The following is a 20,771-nucleotide window of genomic DNA, read 5'->3' on the forward strand; positions in this document are numbered from 1 at the left end:
CAGGAATCTTATTACCCCCAAAGGAGAGGGCAGTTACCAAACTGACAATATTACAACTTATAAAGAACGAAAATCCTTCTAGGTCCATATTTACAAAGGCCTTTCATCACCAAAAGATGCAAACAGACTCCAAAAAGAGTTGTTAAAAAAAAAAAAAAAAAAAAAAACACAAACAAAAAAACTGGAGGGAGCTGGGTGCCAAAATGCTTTTGTAAACCAAGCCCTTGATCTAAAATTGATGCCTAAAGATCTGATGGGAAGTGTCAGTAGCAGAAGCATAATCTCATCCTTTCATATCTCCGCCAGTTCTAGGCTTAGAGGGGGAAAAGGGGTAATTTAGGGCATTGTTTTACTTTGAAAGTGTTTAAAATAATCGTGGGGTTTTGGTTGGTTGTTTTTTTTTGAGAAAATTTTCAAAATTGTTCATCTTTCATAGGAGGTTAGAAAGCTAAGCTTTTGTTTGTTGGTTTTTGTTGGGGTTTTTTGTCAACACCGATTTCATAGAAAATGCTTCAAAGCTTTGTAGCAAGATATTCTCCAACCCCCCACATTTGTTTGATTCCACGAGCATGCCATGTCTACTGGTTGTAGTGAAATGTTGCCATTTTACAAAAAGCTACAATTAAACACCCAAAATTCTAAGGACCGTCACCTACCTTGCCCAGTCCTGTGACTCTTAAGCCTTCCTGTATGTTACTCTGCCTTTTTTATCACAGTACATGTGAGAGGGGCAAGAGGGGAACAGGCACGAGTGCCTCTGGCAAGGGCTGTGGGTCGGACTGCCTCCCCCCATCACCCAGGAGCTGTGCAGGTCAGCCCCAGGCTGGGGGCCGGTCCGGGTCCCCTCTCCAGTCAGAGGGTCCTCTTTGCCCTCTCCTGCCTGATGCCAGCGTGGTTTAATGCCTGGTGTGCGGCAGCCGTGGCTGGGCTCGCCGGCAGTCCCACTGACTCCATGGGGGGTAATGACAGGCAGGAGTTTTATGCTTGGCTGTAAGCTCTTTTCATCTTTTTAAACTGATGAAAGCCATGCCAGCAAGTTCTGGGCTGATTTTTTTTATGGGAACTGTGGGGGCTTGGCACTGCAGAGTGTCGCCCCTGGTCTTCAAGCCGAGAGGCAGAGATCTCCCCCTTCTTGTGGTTTATCTAAGCCCTCTGTATCTGATGCAACAAAATGCTGAGGTGGGACTTGCCTCTGTCTGTCTGTTTGTTTGTGTCAGACACTTGTTCCCCGTTTATCTGCTTGATCAAAACAGGTTACACCAAGCAAAGCTACTTCCCTTTGATTTCATCTGTTGAGGCTATGGGGGGGAAGCCAAAGCTTTAACAAAAGGGCGATAGGGAAGCTCTTCAAACACAACCATCGGTAACTGAATAGCTGCGGGCGCTCCGAACATTTTCCCTCCCCACCCTGTACCATGGGGAACTGGCCGGCCTGCCAGAGCCCAGGGCGGGGTGCGATGGGCACCCCGGCGCACGGGGAGAGCAGCTGGGGTGTGGATGTGTGGGTGCAATATAGGACAGCCCTACGGCGTAATCGCTGCCTCGGGAGCAGCTGGTATTGCTCCTGGGACAGTGGCGCTTGGCTGACCTGGCAGCTTCGCCCGGCTGCATCACTCCGGGCTCTGGGGGAGCAGCAGCCAGGTGGAGGAGCGCGGTTCCATGGGGAGGGCACGCAGGGCTGGAAAGCCGGGCTCTTGGCCGGCTCTGACCCCGGTAGCAGGGTTATCCAACCCTCACAGCCTGGGTACGCTATCTGAGCACACCAGGAAGGAATAAAGCAGAAATCTTCTCCCTGAAGGAGACCCTTTCTTTTAAACCCCAAGAAAGTGGTAAGGAGCTACGACGCATCTGCTCCTGTGGTGTTCAAATGTGTCCCTGTTGAGGAGACATGCCTGGGAATGTCGTTCTTCTCCCCCTGCATCCTCGGCTTCATCCAGCTTGTGCCTGGGGAAGGAAGTCAGCATGAGATGCCTCCTGCCGCCAGACACCCAGGGTCCCCCGGCAGCGGAGGAGAGAAAGCCAGGGCAGCTCTGAAACTGGGTGCCAAAGCTTCCACCCAGGCAAAAGTTCCTCCCTGCACCCCGGCTTCTATGTCAGTGCACTTGGCATCAGCATCAAATCCTTATCAGGGCAGATGGAAAACCAGAGACCTTGTCCCAGTCTGCCCCTCTGCCACGCACTCCCTGTACGAGCTTAAGCCCCCTCTGTTCCTCAGCCCTGAGGCAAGGGGCCTGGGCTCCTCTCCCACCCCTTTGCCAGGGCACAAGCTCTTTGCTGTGGGTGCTGCTGTCCCCAGGAGCGGGCACAGCTGCGGGCAGAGCGGAGCGCTGGGCTCCGGGAAGGCTGGGGCTCACTGCGTTCCCACCGCAGGTCGCTTGTAAACGTGACGGCTCGGCTCAGGCTGGGACAGAGCGTGGAGCTCCGAGCTCTGTCAGCTTCTAAGTCAGGCCAAAAGGCACGTGTGGGGGCAAGGGGGGCCAGCCCGAGCAGCGCGATGGCTTGTGCGAGGCGAGCGGTGGGTGCCCCGGCTGCACTGCCTGCTGCGCGGGGGCTCGCCTTGCTGCACGCGGGGGGCTGCTCGGGCTCAGCTTCTGTCTTTTGCCCTTTGTTGTTACCTCGGCAGATGGGGCTGGAAAGAGAGGGCCAGGCCAAAGCCTTTTGAGGAAACTTGTCCTTCCCCGGCCCCACGCTGAGCCTAGTCCTTGGCTACACCTTTGCTCTCCAAGGCCAGCTCTCCCTGGTGAAACTTTCCTCAAAGCCTCCAGGATTTCTCTTGTCTCTTCCCCCCCGCAGCCATGCACAGCCCCAGGACAAGTCCTGAATAAATGAAAGCAGCAGCAGTTGGGCTGGAAACAGCTGGTTGCTATGGCAATTGGGCCTGCTCAGGATTTGCATAAGGCTGATGATTTTCATAGCACAGCCACATTTAAGGCAAGCAGGAGAAATTTCCATATTCCCAGCTCCGAGTCAGTTGGGGCGTGGGGGAGGCCAGGAGGGGGGTATTTGAAATTCAAATGAAGGTGATTAGGGTTTGAGGTTGGGTTATTTTATTTTTTTTTCTTAAACATCCCATTATGGAAGAGGATAAAAAAGGACGGGGAGGGGAAAGGGGAACAAAAGGCTGGTTTGACTTGAATCAGAGGGGCAAAGGAAGAGCTGGTCTGATCTGCCTCTTGCCTCTGGTCTAAGAGAAGAGACTTGCCCTCTCCCAGCACCTGCAGGTGAAGTGTTTTCCGTGGGAACAACGGCTGCCCTCAGGTTTCCTTCTGGAAACTGCCTGAGTCTCCCACACTTGCTGTCCTGCTTTCTGCCCCACACGAAGGGTATGCTGCACTCAGAGCTGCAGCGGGACTAGAAGATGGGGTTTCTTTGAGGCATTGCTGACAAAGGAAAGGCGTTTTTATAACCCAGGGGTTTCCACCCAAATTAGACACTTGAGTCTTCAGTGAAAGCTTCCCCTGGAGTCTGTAGCTGTCTGCCTGAGTCAGCACAGGTTCACTTTCCCTGCTGACAAGCCCTAACTTTCCCATGGAGATGCTCTGATGCCCTGGCGCGGTCTGTCTGTGTCTTTAGAGCACAGGGTGAACATGAAAACGGCAGCCCTACCTGGCTGCCTCGAAAACTCCCCATCCTGTTCACACTTTCCCCTGCTCCCTTTAAAAAACGCTCCTTAGGGTAAGCCTTGGAGCAGCAAGCATCCCAGAAGGGCATGTTAAGGCTCCAGGGAACTGGCTGGTGCCTGATCAGCTTCAGCTTCTGCTCCCCAGTGCCACTGGACACAGCTGGAGGGCATTAGGGGCAGCCACTAAAATGGAGAGAAGGTGATTTAAGCGAGCTCCTACCACCCGGGTTTTTTCCTGCTAGTTCTGGAGAAGCCACTGGTCTGACTGCTGGGGACGCTCGCGTGAGGGCTATGGCTTGGTATTTGCTTGAGTCTCCAAAGTGAATTAAAATCCTGAGGAGTGTGCTTGATGCCGAGTATCTTTTTTGCTTAATAGAACCGCATCCTTCTCAGTGCAGGCGAGCATTTTGCTTCATGCGCAGCATGCAGGTCAAGTGTTGTTTGTAGTTACCATAGTTGTTGCCGCTCTTTTCTTTACCAGCTCTTGGGTAATTTTTTAACTCCAATTGTTGTTTGAGGTGAGAGATGTGACTCTTGTCTCAGTTAGTGTGAACAAGTTAACTTCTCAGCTTCTAGAAAATGCACATTGTAAGGCGCTCTGCATCTGGCCTGTTTTGTCACTCTCTGATGGCATTGCGCTTTATCAGCTGGAGTGCTAAAATCTTCAGGATAGGTGAGATTAATCTTAATTTTAGATATTCAATACTTGGAGGCTGAAGCCTGACCTACTCACCCCAGGCTCCTTGTACAGTCAACGATGAAAATAAGTATCTCCAGAAGGTGATTCATCTCTCTGCCATCTATCTTGGGGGTGAGATGACTTGCCCTCTGGAAGCGCCTGCTTCCTCTCCGTGGCTGTAAAGGGAGCCTAGAGCAATTGGCTCAGAAGTAGACACCTAAAAATTAGACATCTAAGCCCAGGCAGCTGAATCCCCTGCCTGGTGTCTGCCTGGCACTGTTCCTCCATCGCCATTCAGCTGTTCTGAATTTCCCTCCCAAATGCACGCGGCAAAAAACTGATTCCCTGTGGGAATTCCCCAACACCTGTTGAAGATTGAAATCACCTTCTAATTCCCTGTCCCTTCTGTGCAGCTGAGATCAAACTGTGAGGCAAATTAAGCGTGTAGCTGGGTGGGAAGGGGGATAAGGTTAGCCTTCTGGTTGCAGCCCTGTTTTTGTCGTCGGGTGAAGAGCCACGGGCGGCTGTCACTCCCCACAGGTGACATCTGCATGTTGTGGCATGTATTTGCCTTGCGAAGATGAAGGCGCACTGCAATCCTGATTTTACTCTTCTCCCATTACGTTGATTTTATCCTCAAGTGCCGGACTGGCTCGGCGGCTTCCAGTGGGAATTGTGTTGGTTCTGATAGAGTGCTTGCCTTTGGTTTCCAGAGCAAATGCTATGTTCCAGGCGAGGGGAACAGCAGCGGGTGGGGGGAAGCTGTCCGGAACTGTTCTGCTGCTCCCATCCCCAGAGAAACCTCCCCAGGCAAACTCGCACCAGATCTGATGCCAGTGCTATGCAAAACAGCTGCCAGGTGAACCAAGGAGAGCAGCACAGTCCTCATCTGCGTGCTGCGGGGAGCCAGCTGAGCTTATCGCTGCCTTTTCCCCCCCTGTCCGGAACAACCACAAAGCAGGGAATGACGGCTGGTTTGATGCAGCGGTTCCCAGGAACCACAGTGCGAGGGGCTCAAAGCAATCTTTCTCCATTTAAATCCCAGGGCTTCCCCAGTTTGGTGCAATTTAAGGAGGGGAGGACTGCATCCAGCAGACACTGGAGACTTTGGATCCCGTTGTGTCTGGCTGGTGTAGCAAGAGGCAAGTTGTTGGCTGGTGTGAAGCTCCATTAGTATTAGTGGAGTTCAGGCAGTTTACAGCAGCCGAGAATCTGCTGCCACTTACACTTTTATTTCTTTTTATCTCCTGGAGCTAGAAAAGATTAAATCTTAAGTGCAGATCCTTGTTGTTTGAACAGCCCGTTCCTTTAAGGAGAGAAATGACTACTTCAGTGTGAGTCCTGATATTGACAGAAACTGGGAGGAAACCGAGTCTATTTTTAAAGTATTTGTAGGGAAGTTACTGATTTACCTGAAAGAGGAGAGTTGTTATCCCCATCATACCCGAACCTCGGCTTGCAGCTGGAATAGTTTCAATTTACTTGAACACAAGCTTTTAACGAAACAGAAAACGACAAGATTTGTTTGCAAATAAATCTGTGCACAAACACTCGCTGGTCCTGCTGAAACGTTGAAGGGATTTGGGTATCCAGCTCCCATTTACATAACCACTGGGAGTAGAAATAACCTCGCCCAGTTTTAAATATCTCACTATTGGACATCTAAGCCTGAACTAGTTGCCCCTGGGTCCCTTTGTAGTCAATAAAGAGAAATAGTCATCTCCAGAGGGCCATTCATCTCAACTTAAGATAGGCGTCTAAGATAGGTCAGATGAATGGCCTCTGGAGCTGCCTATTTCTCCTCACTGTCTACCAAGACAGCCTGGGGCAGCTATCTCAGACTTAGACGCCCAAGCTACAACCGAGTTAGTGTCAGTCTCTGTGCATATTTGCAGTATGCTCCACTGTCACAAAGTACCTGGCTGAGGTGCTCCTGAAGAGCCCTGTCCATCTGCAGTGGAACGCGCGCGCGAGCGGCGGGCAGGGCTTGGGGGAAGTTCTGCCTGGCCTGGTAGGGGAGGAAGAGGGAAAGGCAGGCAGCAGTCTGTCAGCTGCACCTGATTGTGAAGGGAGGAAAAAGTAAGAGATGGGAAGCTTGGAGGAGGAGGAAAGAAAGTGCGGGAGAGCTTGGGCCTGGCGGTAGCGACATGGAGTGAAACTCCATTCCAGCTGTGCATCTCAAGCTCCAAGTTTTGGGGTGTACGGTGGTGACTCAGAGCCATCATCACTGGCACCCAGGGGTTTCCCTCAAGGTCTTTGAATCTTGCCTCATCAACGTGCTGCATCTGAACGTAGAGCGAAACTTCTTGTATCCAAGAAACCAGAAGATTGCCTTTTCCTTCCTGTTCTATTTTAGCAACTGGGAACTTTATTTCCTCCTCCTCTCCTCCTTGCCTTTCTTCCTTTTAGCTACTGCCTTTAGATTGCATCAAACCCCCCGGTGGGTTTCAAAGGTAGAAACTGCAGGCCTTGAAGATCCTCACACAGTCCTGCTCAGGTGTGTGGATACTGATTGCGATCATCTATTAACGCTATCAGCATTCCCATCGTTATATGTGCAGTTCTTGGCTCTTGGGGCGTAGAGCTGGAACGCAATGAATGAACAAATTCCTCGGGCAGGAGCAGCTGGAGAGAGATGGTCAGGGAGCAGATGGTTACAGCGAGAGGCGCTGGAGCACGGAAGCACGTGGCAAGTTGGAGGCTGTCATAGAGTAGGGAGTTACGCGGACGCAGGTAAAGACCTGAGATTGGGAAGAGGAAAACCTTTGAGTAGCAGATCAGGAGGAAGACAGAAGCAAGGGCCGGCTATAGCACAGCAGAAATGCAGACAGACTGGGGGAGAAGGTGCAGATCTTGGTGGAGTTGCAGACAGTAAGAAGATAGAGGAGGTTTCAGAGCAGGGGGGCAACAGCTTGTTCTGCTCTGAAATGCTCCGTTATTGTTTCATAGCAAAGACCTACAGCTCAGCCTAACTGGAGCAACAAAGGCAGCTCAGTTTCCGCAGCCAATGCTGTTAACGTTGCTGATTAAATCTCCAGAACTGTTTCTAGATAGCAGAGAACGGGGTGCCATGAAATTGTTATCGTTGACTCTAAAATATTTTGCCATCTATGAATAATTGTACCAAGCATGCTCCCCCTGAGGATCTCAAAGAACCGTGCTGATTCACCTGGGAATATTATGTGTACGGTGCAAGCTGAAAAACTGCATGCTAGGGTAGGGTAGAGGCTTGTTCAGATGAAGAAAGCAAGTCAATGGGAGAGCTGGATTTGCACTCCTGCCTGCACAGCCTCTCTTAACCGCTTTCCAACTCTTTGCAAGAGAGACATGAACTACTGAAAAACACGATGTGTTGAAGCTTGATCAGATCACAGGGTACAGGCTATGCTTTATGGGGAACGTTATACTGGAAAAAACAGGAGGAGGTGGCCCTGGGGGCTTGTGCCAGTGGGATGTGAACAATTTAAGACTGTTTATTACAAACTCAGTTGGACTGGAAGAGAGTGACTTAGGGAATGGATTGCAAAGGGAAGGGGTTTCTTGGGGTTGCCTTTGCAACTAAAGAGGCTTCGTGGAATCCCTTAAAGCATTCATATCTGTGGAGCGTACAACCTTTCCTCTGTGATGTTCTTGATGAATTTGGCAGGTGTGATGGGGGGGGTGGGGGGGGGATGTTTATCATCAAAGGGGAATGAGTGAGGGCCTGTGCGGTACCTTCAGGCTGAAACCTGTCTGATTTTTCCCCCTGTGCCTGCCAATCTCTTTTGGAATCAAGGAGACGCCTCTTGAGCACAACCCCACGGCACCCTCTGTTCCTTTAGATATCCCATAATTACTCAGTGCCACATGGGTTCCTGAAGATCCCTGGTTAACAGCCACGGCCACCTGTTTGCTAGCCTCTCCCACAGTTAGTTCTTGCTTCACATACAGTGCCTTGGTCTTGGATTTCCCTGGAGATTTGCAACATCCTCCAGCTCACCTCTGCTGGAATCTCCCTTGCAGTCAGTGAGCTTTCCCCTACCCTCGCTGCTTGGCCAGGTGTCTCCCAGGCAGAAGCGCTTCTGCTACGCTTCAGGAAAGGCTGATACCACCAAATGTTGCAGAAGCTGCCTTGGTACTTCCATTGCTGCTGTCACATTGACTTCACCTCCCCCCTCCTCTCGTTGCTCTCACAGTAAACTGAGCTGGGCTAGCAGCACCTCTTGGGTTATGTGTGTTCTAAGCTCTGGAAAGTATACATCTATGTTGACTGTCATTAATGCTGAGGTATTTTTCTGTTTGTTTCATTGTAGGCAATGAACAGAATGGGCTGGACTTTAACAGGCAGGTAAGACGCTCCCTGGCTTACCACGTATTTTCCTGCTTTCTTGAATTACTGTTTTTTAATTGCTCATCTTGCTGAGTCCCAGGCAGCTACTGCTAAGAGATAAAAACTGTTAGGTCAGAAGCTACCATTAAACAGACCACATAAGTTCTTCCCAATTGCCTTTGTGGGATAGAATGACAGATTAAACTTCTGGTTTCCAGGCCTTCCTATTTCATAGAAGTTCAGTTAATTATAGAGTTTCTTTAAATCACCATTAGCTTGAGGCTTTTTCTGGCTTTTTAATTTTTTCCATTGTCATTTAGATACAAAAGGGACCACAGCTACACTGGCAAATGCGCAAATCCCGCCCCAAAGTCCCATGCATTTCTACTGCTTGTGACACTGGCGCTGAAAGCCCTGTGGTATGCAAGTCTAAGAGCACAGAGCTGACTCACAGGAATATCAGCAAGGACTGAAGATGAGGTGGTTTGAGGTCTTGGAGTGTGTAGGTCAAGACCAGGCCTGCCTACAACGGCAAATACCTCTTTGCAAGACAGTGGGGAAAGGGACAGCAGATAAAAGCAAGCGCTTCTTGCAGGGCAAGAAAGTTCTAGTTACAAATGAACGTGTGAAGGACCGTTGTCTTTGTTGCGTTTGCTGTTATCCTCCTGCTTCATACAACTAAATGCAACCCCTGTCTCACTGAGTGCCGGAGATTTTCGCATGTGGCTCTCAGAAATCCCCAAATCTGACATCAGAATTGCCAGGGGAGGAAGGTGACAAGGTGACAGCCCCGCAGAGCATATAGATCTTAAATCTGTACAGGCACATGCGAAAATGCTCTCTGAGTCCAGAGCTAAGGATCCTGTGGCTGTCGGTGGAACTGGAGGTGGTCCTTGTAAAGAAAAAGAGGAGGTCTAGAGAGTGAACCCCCTGCCCTGCTGCAGGACCCCAGGGCTGGCGGCGGAGCTGGAGCGAGGAGAGCAAATGGGGCTGTAACTCCAGGGGCAGCCGCTAGCACTGGAAGCAGGAGTTGGCACTCTTAACAGTATGGCAACCTACCCGCTTCCAGTCGTGCGTTCCCCGAGTTCAAGGGTTGCAATCCCTTGCAAAGGCTTCCAGCTAGCAGCAGGTGGGCAGCTGAAGCTTCTCGCCATCACTTTTCTGTCCTTCAGGCTTGCCTTGGTGGCTTTTGTCTGACAGACGTCAGCAAGCTGCTGTTTGTTTGTTTGGTTTGGCTGCTCTGGTTTTGGGTGGGTCGTAACTTCCTATCAAAGGTGTCTTAACACGTTCAGCCATCTTCCAGGTTTTTGGAATACCCAGCTGAAAACAAAAAGTCTTGTGTCTCCAGCTCTGTGGATTGCAGAGCCCAAAGCACAGGCTTTCCACACGCCAAGAGAAGAATCCAATCTGCTTATAACTAGTGATAAAAGAAAATTCCCTCAAGACAGAAATAAGCTATGAAAGCACAAGATCGTTACATGTTACAAACTTTTCCTATGGCAACACCACAAAGATGTTAGAACTGGGAGCGGGGCTGGGGTTAATCAAGGAAACGCTATTGAGTGTGGTGAAGCAGTGCTGATTTACACCCGGTGATGATTTGACCCATTATCTTTAAGGTCCTAGTCCTCTGCATGCCACTGAAGGAGCAGGTGCTGGTAACGTTGCGAGGGCAGACAGCCCCACAGTTAGCAGGGTTTGGGCCAGTGTCTCCTTGATAGAAAAATCTTTCTCCCCCAAAGAGGCGGTGGGTTTATGACAGCCTTTTGTCACATTCACTTCCCACTTCAGTTTTTCTCCTTCCACCAAACGGGCACTGCAAAATCCTTTTGGTTTGTGCCAGCACATCTCTTTGTGTAACTGAGTAGCAAACCTGACTGGGGACTTATCAAGGTTTAAAAACCCAAAGCCTGAAAACGTGGCTCGTTTTAATGTTTTGGGGTTTTCTGGTTTGTTTGTTTGTTGGGTTTTTTTTATGTTGTTGTTGGTGTTGTTTTTTTAATCTGGTCCGATTACCCAAAACATAGGTAGTGTCCGCAGAAGGGGTTTTCCAGTGATGTCAGGGATGGGGATGTAAGTCCGTGAGAGTGGACACAGGTTTGTGCAAATGGCTCTTTGTCTCCCTCTCTTGGCCCTCTCAAGGCCATGTGTAGACTTGAGCCATTATTGTTATTATTATTATTATTATTATCATTATTATTGTTATTTTAAATGAGCATGAGCCCAAATGCACACGGGTTATACACTCACGTTTCAGGCTGACCTCAGCTATTGCTGAATTCATCTTCAATTCAGCAAACAGATTTCAAATGACGGGAAAAAGGAAGAGGGGAGATATGGAAATATCAAAGTGTTTTCATGTAAAATCAAGTGCTGAGCTCTTTAATTAGGGGTGGAGGTTGGTGGGTTTTTTAATTTTGGTTTGGGGTTTGAGGTTGGTTTTGGATGGCTTTTTTTTTTTTTTTTTTTTTTTTTTTCTGTTACCTTGCAATTCAAGTTTTCAAACTGAAGCCAGAGAAGTATGGTTTGAAACACAACTCCAAACTGAATGCAAGAGCTGCTGAGCTTTCTTTGACTTTATTTGGAGTGCTGGGCGCTAATCGCTTTGAAGATCATAAATCTCACATCATTTAAGCCTCTCCCCCAGTCTTTGTAGATGGCCTACATTTCAGGTCTGTTTCCCTCCCATGTTATGCTCCAGGCAGGAAGGGAAGGGTGGAGTGACCTGGTTAGACCCCTTACTTGCCTACCAGTTCCCTGCTGTGGCTGCTCTCACCCTGAAAACGGGGAGGAGGGCAACTCTTGCGGAGTTTGAGGTTTTCTCCCAGTTTGTGGGTCAGCCCTGCGCTTTATGAGAAATCTGCCTTCTGATCCCTCAGCCTATTTGGCAAACATTTCTTCCCCCCTCCCCTCTTCAAACTCTCCTCCCACCTGGATGCAACAGTAATTTGTATGTGAATGAGAGGGAAAAGGGTGTGTATGGAAAAAGAAGCATCTTCTGCCTTGCCTATCTGGTTTGGCTTTTTATTTAGTGAGTCTAATACTGGTTGTTTCCTGTTTATATCAAGGGAAATGCAGGGAGATGGTAATAAACTTTCACCTTCAGTGCTGGCAGCCTGGATAGGGACATCTGCTGCTTGTTGGTTTGGGATCGTGTCCAGAGCGTGGCAGGGACAGAACTGAGTAACTCGGCAAACGTGGCTTCAGAGTCTTGCCATGGAAGGGCATTGAGTGGGACCAAGAGAAGGTCCGACTGCAGGTGTGGAAACGGGAACCTTTACTCGCTGTAATGTGGTGATCCTTACCAGGTGGTGCTGCTGCGGTCTCACCAGCTCTTGTTTGGTTTATTTCCCCGTCCGCCTTCAAGGAAATATTGCGTTGTTTGTTTTTGTAGATGGCTCTGAAAAGAACTGTCCTAGAGAGCCAGGTAATTCACTCTGTGCCTGGAGTTAGTCCCTGAGATAATGTTGCCTTCTGGAATTACACACACGGAGCTAGGGCTAATGGTTTTGAGAGATGAAGGGCTTGTGTGCGCGGTGTGAGTGTTGCAGCCCAGCACACGGTGCTGCGCGTTAATCCGCAGCTGGAGGAGGAAAATATACAGATGCTGAATCACCGAATTATTTTCCATCAGGAAAGTGATGTGTAGGATCATGTCATCTGTTGGTCCTTGCAGCAATGCAGTCTCTGAGTGCCAGGGAGGAACGAAGGCTCAGATCTCCTCTCCTTCCAGAAGATGGAAGGTGCAGTCCCTTCCAAGCCTCTTCATGGTCTCAAGCACTGAACTGCACTGAGAAAAAATACGTCTCAAAATAAAGCTGAGAGGTTATGTGTCGTTAGTGCAGGAAAGGCTTAGCAGGATCTGCATGTAACCAAATATGTCATGTGGTTTCATTCCAGCAGAAGGCTAACCCTTGCAGACAGGCTGTCATTTGTTTAATGATAATGACAGGTTTGATATTTGTATCGATGTGAAGGTGATCCTGCCGTGAGACCTCACAATATTAAGACAGACAAGCAGGCACTACTGTGTTTGAGCAGCCCAGGGCGCAGCACAGCTTGAATTTTCCTGATGGCTCTTTACTCCTATTACTTTGTTTTCTTTGGTTTACAGCAATAAGGGGATGTAATAAGGATATATATCTCTTTCCAACAGACCTCCTAGAAATAGGATCTTGGGATGGATTTACCTGGGGAAAGGAGGTAGCTTGGAGATGTGTTGCTGGGGCAGGAGAGATCTTCAGAAAACAAAGGGAAGCATCTGGAACAAAATAAGGAAATAAGATACACAATTGAGGTGGCCTCATATTTCATATGCACATTAGCTCAACACCTACATTTGCACATCAGGTCATGCACATTGCCATTTTGACTGTTGCAGATGACTGTAAGGGACACGTTTCAAGATCACTCTCTTCCAGTGGTCAGTCAGCATTAAATAATTGAGCTGCTTAAGATTCCCCCCAGCCAGCAGGACCTGAGCAGACTTTTCTGGCCATTGAGTGTGTCCTCCAGTATATCACAAAAGAGCAGTGAGGAGCTGGGTCTGCTGAAGAATTCCTCCCTTCCAAAACCGAGTGAAGGATCCCATGTGTTACTGCCCTGCTCTCTGCAAGAGGTGCCAAAGAGGTTCCCCTCCCTCAGGACCTCCTTATCCAACTCCTCTCCCTGCCCTGTTCATACCCGACAGAGCCATTGTCCAAGGAAACTTTAATTTTTGAGGTTTATGTGGGGTTTTCAACAGTTGTTATGAGGTAATAGAGTGGGTTGCCTCAGGTCGTCAGAGCTGATGTCCTGTAGACACGCTACGAGAAATTAAAGTGGGCAAACTGCATCTGAGATCTAAAGTCACTGGTGGCTCTTTTTCAGTGCCATTAATAACACTCTGACCTTGTTTGGTACTTTCCACCCACACGTCTGAAGGTATCGTGCTAATGAATTTTGCATCCTGGTGCCTCTGGAAGGTAGGGAGGTGTTTAACCCTGTCTTACAGACGAGGCAGACACAGGCTGACTACCTGGCTTTTCCCAAAGATGCTGAGCACCGTGATTGCAGTTGAAATCAGTGGATGCTTTATAGGACAGTTGCCTGTGGACATTGAGGTGTATTGTAATCCTGGGACCTGCTCCCTAGCAGAGCTGGGATATGGACTCCGATTCTCTGATTCATAGTCTTGTGCTCAACCACAGACAAGTTCTTCCTCCCCTCCATCCTTTTGAAGGTGGAAAGAAGGGCCTAACTTGCTAGGTAGTTTGTTATTAATATCTGGGATGCAAAACTCCCTGCAGATTTAATTTTGCTCAATCAGGGCTTCCCTCCCCCCAGGGATCTCTCTCATACTTCTTCATTCCACTTTGTGTTCCCACCTCCCCCTAATCTCCTGTGTTCCCTACATGTCATTTCTGTTCCTGCTTGGCTTTTCCCTGTGGGTAGTTCAGGTTTCAGTCTGCCCTCCAGATTTCCATCCCAGTCCTGTTTTGCCCTCCTCTCAGGGGGAGGTTCACATCCTGCTTCCTTCTTCCCTCTGGGGATCAATTCAGATTTCACTCTCTCTTCTCTGCATTGCCCCAGGGTATCAGCCCAAGTCTTGCATCTGCTTTTCATCTCTTGAGCCTTCACTAACTGGAAATCAGCCTGGCTGTCCGTATCTGCCTTGACTGACACTGGATCTAAGCTGAGCACCACCTTGGCCTTTCCCTTTTGAAGTTTCCCTGCTCTGTCCTAGGGACAGACTGATTGCATAAATTTGTATGTGTGCGCTGGTTCGTCATTGAAATGCAGCCCTTTGGGAAAGCATCAGAGAAAGCCCTGGCTGGAGGGGAAGCCCTCTGTTGCTATATACGGCGCTGCTTTGCTTAGGACAGATATGTAGAGGAACCCCTTCTTCAAGCTCGTTTGGTTCTGGCGCCTTGCAGAGGCCCTCAGATGAGATCGCTGGGAATGAACTCCCAAACCAGGCAGTGAGTCTTGGGGGAAGCTTGTGAAGGGAAGGGGGATGGAAATGGGAGGAAGGAATTTGGCCTTCTAAAATGTTTTCTCAACAGGTGGACTGAAACCGTCGGATTAATTTTATGTTAGCCAGTAACAGTTGACAACAGCCCAGCACTGCTTCAGACGTGGCTGGATTGTATCTGTTTCGTACGATCCAGCTGTGGTCCGTTCACAAACTCCTGCTTTCCTGCTCCAGGCTTCTAAAGAGCAACCTGTATTTATATGGTATTTCCTACGCTTGTTGCCTCAGTCCACCAGCCATGTATCTTGTACGGCTGTTTCAAAGCTGTCTTAGAGATGAGGGAGAGACAGATAGGTCTTCCCTTCATGCAAATTCCCTGCTCCGACTGGGCTCCTATCATCCTTTGGGAAATACTTTCTAGGCTCGCAGGGGACAAGCCCCAGTTTCGTGGACCTGTCTAAAGGGACATAACAATTGTTTCCACAATAGAAACTAGGCTTAAGGCATGGTTGTCGCTTTCAAACCACTATTTAGGTTGGCCGGCACCTTTTTAAGCGGTGACTTGCACGAACTACTGTGCATGGATATGACTCTTCTGCCCACTGGAGGATGGCTCATCGGTAATAAGGAGAGGACTCGGAATTCTTGAAGGCCTTTCATCTGGTGAGCTCCAAGAATTCAATCAAAAGCCTGCACCACCCAGCAAGGGTGGGGCCCTACACCCATTTTGCAGAAGGGCAAGTCATAGCATAAAGAGGCGAAGGCCATGGGGTTTCCAGCATGGCCTCTAATTTTGGAAGCCTGACATCAGAGTGCACTTTCTCTCTTCCCAGAGGTGCTGATCTGCCAGTGCTCCATGTGAAATCAGTGGGCTGAACTGGGGCTGCTCAGCCCCTTAGGAGCCAGGTGTTGGGTTTATGCCAGCCAGGAGCCCTCTTGCCCAGCACGGAGAAGTTGCCTGGAGCCACTGAGCCCAGAGGAGAGAACTGGCTCTGGGCTCCCTCGATCACTAGACTTCATTCCCTCCACCCATAATGGAAACCTCTGTGATAGTCTCCAGAGAAGTTGATCTTTCTCACTCTCCCTTTCTTTTTAAATTATATTACTGGTGTGTATTTAATGCAATTCCTCTAGCTGCTCTTCTTGTGTCCCAGTTCCCTGGGGCGCGGCAACTGGTGCCAAAACAACCGTGAACCAATCCGAGAAACCGGTGGAGCTGGGATGGAGCCAGCCCCAGTCACGGGAGCCGTCTGATTCCAAATTAATTCCTTTCAAACACGGGATGTGGTGGGGAGTGCCCAGCTACCGAGGGCTCCCTGTGCCACGACTGGGTGGGTGGACACTGCTCTGCCCTCCTCCTGGGTGACTGATCCGGGGTCCGCGGTGCTGTGCAGCAGGGAGGCAGTGCCAGGTATTTAGATGGCTCATGACTAGTTGACAGCCAGAGGGCACAGAGAGTCCAGAATAATCACAGCTCCCTCCCCCTAGACAAGAGATCCATGGAAAGGGGAAATTTTCTCATGCAGGGAATTTGGAGAACAGTTAAGGGTCTGATTCTGGCCCCAGAAAAGCCCAATAAGGCAACATTGCTGCTGACTTCAACAGGAACATGATTAGGCTCCGGGGAACCTGTGTGAGCATGCAAGAGGGCATGGGAGAAGCCATGAAGCCTGGTGTGTGAAATCGGATTGATAAGGAAAGGGGCAGGGATGCAGCCCAAGGTGGGAGCAGAGAAGATAAGCACAAAGGTGTAGGCAGAGGTGGAGTTCTGGAGAGCTTTGGAAGTTGGGCAAGTGAAATTGAGAGAGATGCAGGGAGCAGTGTGACAGCGCATGAGAAGGTTGGGGCAGAAGGGCAGGACCTCTGGGCTGAGGATGGCTAGGGAGGAAGGGGCAGGGAGAGTCCTGGAAAATGGAGACGTGAGAGAAATTGCAGGCTTAATGGTGGTAAAATTGCTTTCCGTGCTTTGTTTGGAGGTTCTCACCATTCTGACCAAGAAAATGGGATCTTCCCCTCCTCTTTTTGTAAATGCTTCCAATCTGCCGTGTCCACAGGCCTTGCCAGAGAAGGTACCACGTGCCTGAGTACCAATAGCAAGAGCAAAGATGCTCTAAGTGGCTGCTTTTCAGTATGCTGTTGCCAGTTCAGTGCTCCCTGAACATGGATCACCTCCTGAAAGCAGCAGCCAGCTCCTGTGCTCCCGAGGCTCTCGCTGAGGCTGCAGCCTCTAGCGCGACTGCATCCCGTGCCGGGACACGCTGCCCTGGGCAGGCGCAGCTGCGAGCGTGGCCGTTTAGGGCACGTGCTCTTCCCACCTCTGGGTTTGGTCCTCCACCCCTTTGCCCAGCACCTGCTTTTGAAGCCTGCTGTGCTACCCATGATCGTCTTGAGGTTTATCATTTGGCACAGAAGTGTGACTTCTTTTTCCTGTTCTCTGTTTAAAAGCAAAAATACTAGGGCATGCTGTGTCAGAAAGGCCACGAATGCAAAGCTGAGCGTGGTTCTGTTTGTTTTCTTCTGTGAAGCATGCAGCTCTGTTACTCTGAAGGTTTTGATTTCCCACCCCACTTCTACTACAGCTAAGGCACAACTCTTAACATCCCCAGCTGAAGCTCAGAGGAGGACAAAGCATATTCAATCATGCCTCAGTTCATAAATGCAAAGGCCTCATGTAACTGTGATGCAGGTGTGTTGAGGTTAGGAATTACATTTTAATTTTTCAGTGTGCTGTCATCGCTGAGTTTTAGGATATAGTCTGTTAGGCATTCAGTGTGGGATTAATTCCTCTTTTATCATGCTGTCAGCTTCTGAAAAATCCCACCCTCTGGTGTGAAAGGACATCAGACATTACAGAGTGAATATCATTGCATTGACATAAGGGTTTTCTGCTTTTTTCCTGCATGTCTGTGAAGCCTTGCCGTACGTGCAGGATAGTACATGTGGAAATAGTAATTGCAAGCCCATTATTATTATTATTATTGCTATAATTTATTATTAGTGTGTTTTTTATTTTATGGTGCCCACGTGTGCAGGTAATTCCCAGAGAAGTACACTTACGCCATGGGAAGGTGGGAAGGCTTAGTTAACTGCAATAGCCTTGGATCCAGTTCTGATACCTGTTTCTGTCATAAAACTTCCTCCCTTCACTCCAGGCGAATCACTCTGGGGCCGCTGCAGACAGCCCTGTTGTACTGAATAGCACTTTGGGGGTGACTGGGCCCTGGAAGAACCGTGCCCTTTGTTTTCACCGAGGGACAATTGGTTCAGACCCTCCGTGTGCACCTGATCCTCCTCTGCCCAGGGAAACAGCCTTACTGCTCTGCAAGCAGGGGAGGGAGGGATATGAGTAAGTCAAACTCTTAAACAGTTGTGAGTTGCTGACTATGAGATAAGCCAGATACAAAGGCAGATAAATATCTGTTTCAAAGAGGTTACCGTCCAAATAGAAACTACACAACAAATATGATTGTTTTCTATCTGACAATAACGACTGCAGCTCCCGTCTGGTAGCTGCTACGGGAGAAGGCTGACATGGCTCTAAGGGCCTCACGGAGATCTCTTATCTTAGATTTGGGGAAAGCATCCGAGGCTCTGGGTGCTGAACCAGTTGGTGGGTCCCACCTCTGTGAAGGGGATGATGGAGCGGTGCTTACGTTGCATCAGAAGCGCTCGCCGAAAGGAGGTGTCGGGGCTGCACCCAGGCTGCCCGCTTTGGTGCCGAATAGGTGAGGGAGACCAACCCAGCCTGCCAGCGAGCAGGGACCCTGAGCTGGGCCAAGTGACCAGCAGAGCCAAAGCCAGGGTCCTGCCTGAGCCGTGGGACCCGACCGCCGGCCCATCGAACCAACGTGGCTCAGCCGGCCGGTCCATCGGACGGGTACAGGCTTCCACGCAGTGAAATCGGAGCTGCTGAGGTGAATCTTTCCAACTTCCTCCTGTACGGCTGGCTTTTTACAGCTCTGCAATATGTCTGCAGGATGTTTTCATGAGCCGAATGTTTGCCAAAAGTTCACAGATCAGTTACAAAACAGATGTACTCTATTTTTTTTTTTTCTTCCCCCCTTCTTCCTACTGGTAAGGAAGAGTTTGTGCAGTAATTGCAGGCAGGTTGGGAGATGTTTTCTTCATAATTCTCCTTCTTATGAAATGTTTATGAAACACCTTCCACAAATCGGTTACGCAAGCAGGCTGAAGAGCTTTGATCATTTTCCATCACCCTCAATATGTTTCTTAGTTTGTTTTGCTTTTTGTTTTTGTTTTTAGGCCAGAGATAGGTAAGAAACAACCCATCCTTGGCCAGGCCCAGCAGACGTGCTAGCCAAGTAAGGAAAGGACTCTCCTTCCATCCAGTCACCCTTCCTGTGTTTTTCACTCCCATTGCTTGGGGGCAGCTGACCCTATTTTAAGGCTGTGAAAACATCCACTTGAGATTTGCAGGCGTGATTCCCTTCCTAGCCCGGAGCAGCCCGAGGTCGCGGGGCGTACGGGAGCTGCCACCTGCCGTTACCTCCTCCGGAGGCTTCGAGCGCTCCCGGCCCTGCCTGGGGGCTCCCCTCCAGCCCGAGGGGAGAAGGTGCCCGTGGGTTCCCAGCCAGCAGCCCAGCTCCCCGGCTCTGGGTGAGCAGGATGTGTTTGCAGCACTTCCCTTGGTCCCGCTCTTTCACGAGCTCATTTTTCCTTACAGAGGTTTATTTCCCCAAGCCAAACTCAATGGGAAGAAAGTTAGGTTTGCTCCCGATGACTTCTTGTTCCCCGTCTGGCCTGATCATCACGTAAAACCAAGGTCCTAAGGACCACAGTGGGATCTGCTCCTGGTTCTAACTGGGTAACTGTTGCTCACTTGCAATGTTTCACCAGGGTTCTCGTCAAATACCTACACAAGGTGACTCTAACCATTTTGAACATCTTTGGTTCCTTGAAAACTTTTCTCATATTTGTAGAAAACGCTTGCAAATAGGTGTCAGATGCACTGGGAAAGGAGAAGGCAACTCCTCCCCGTGTTTTATTAATTAGAAATTTACATTATTTTAAGGGAGTCTCATGATATTGAGTGGCCTCGCCCACAATGTGTGTGGTTTTTTGGGGGTTTTGGTTTTGGTTTTTTTAATGTACAGTTAGTAATATTGCCGGTTTAGCCAGGGAAAAAATGAAGGTGCAGGATTTGCATAAACCATCCCAAAAGTTTTGGATATACCCCGAACTCTTGCTAATGAACAATTAGCCAGCTGCAGGCCTGTTGCGGAGAGGAAGAGGAGGGAGAGGTAAATTTGAGCCTAAACCCAATGAAAATAGGTGCAGGGGAGAAGGATTTGTCAAGAACACCCAGGTTCCCGCCCACTGCGCAGGAGGGAGCCAGAGAATTCCAGGGACGGGGGAAGGAGCAGTGGGAGATGTTGTTGTTTTTAAATCGGGAACCGGTCCTTTGCCAAACCCACCTCCCGTTCTCATATTGTGCGATGCCTGGATGCAGCTACACACCCCTTTCACCCTGGAACGCTTCCAAATCATTCCGCTTGGCAGCTGTAAAAATTGATTTCAGTTTGGAAATGGCTTGTGCTTCTTCAACACTCCACTCCTATTGGGATCATAACTTAGGCAGGATCAAGTGCCTTGTTCTCTAAGACGCGGATAACTTTTCTTTTTGGGACTGTTCAGACTTGGATGACTGCGTTGTGTGAGGCAGACACACATGAATTGCAAGCAGGGGTAATTATTATTTTTTTTAATTTATTTTTTTCTTTTTGGCTTGGATGACTTCTTTTTAATGCACCCTCAGAAAGAAAAACGTGCATAAAGCCATTTTCTGCAATGACTGGATGGCTTGGCGTAACGGTGTATTCTCCTGAGCCTTTTGTCTAACATTTAATAACTTGGACACTATCCACATTGATAGTGATCGAGAAGACCTTCCCATCTGATTTTTTTTCGCCAGGCTAAGAGGGATGATCATGCCGACCTGAAAGGTAGGAAAGAACTGGAATTTATAGCATGTATAACTCTTGTTGCAGGGAGCTAGGATTATTGCAAAACTAGTTTCGGCGGTGTCCAGAACTATAGTTGTAATGAAAGAAGATGTTGTAATTCTCTTCCCTCTGTGTAGTACCTTCCAAAATGCAGAGGTTAACGTTAAGGGCCAGCTCCCTGCGCTGCAGCTGCAAGCCTCTTTGTGATCCTATTTTCTCCTTTTCTCCTGCCCCGGTGGAGATAC

This window comes from Falco punctatus, assembly GCF_963210335.1.
Source record: "Falco punctatus genome assembly, chromosome: 16".
NCBI classification, from domain to species: Eukaryota; Metazoa; Chordata; class Aves; order Falconiformes; family Falconidae; genus Falco; species Falco punctatus.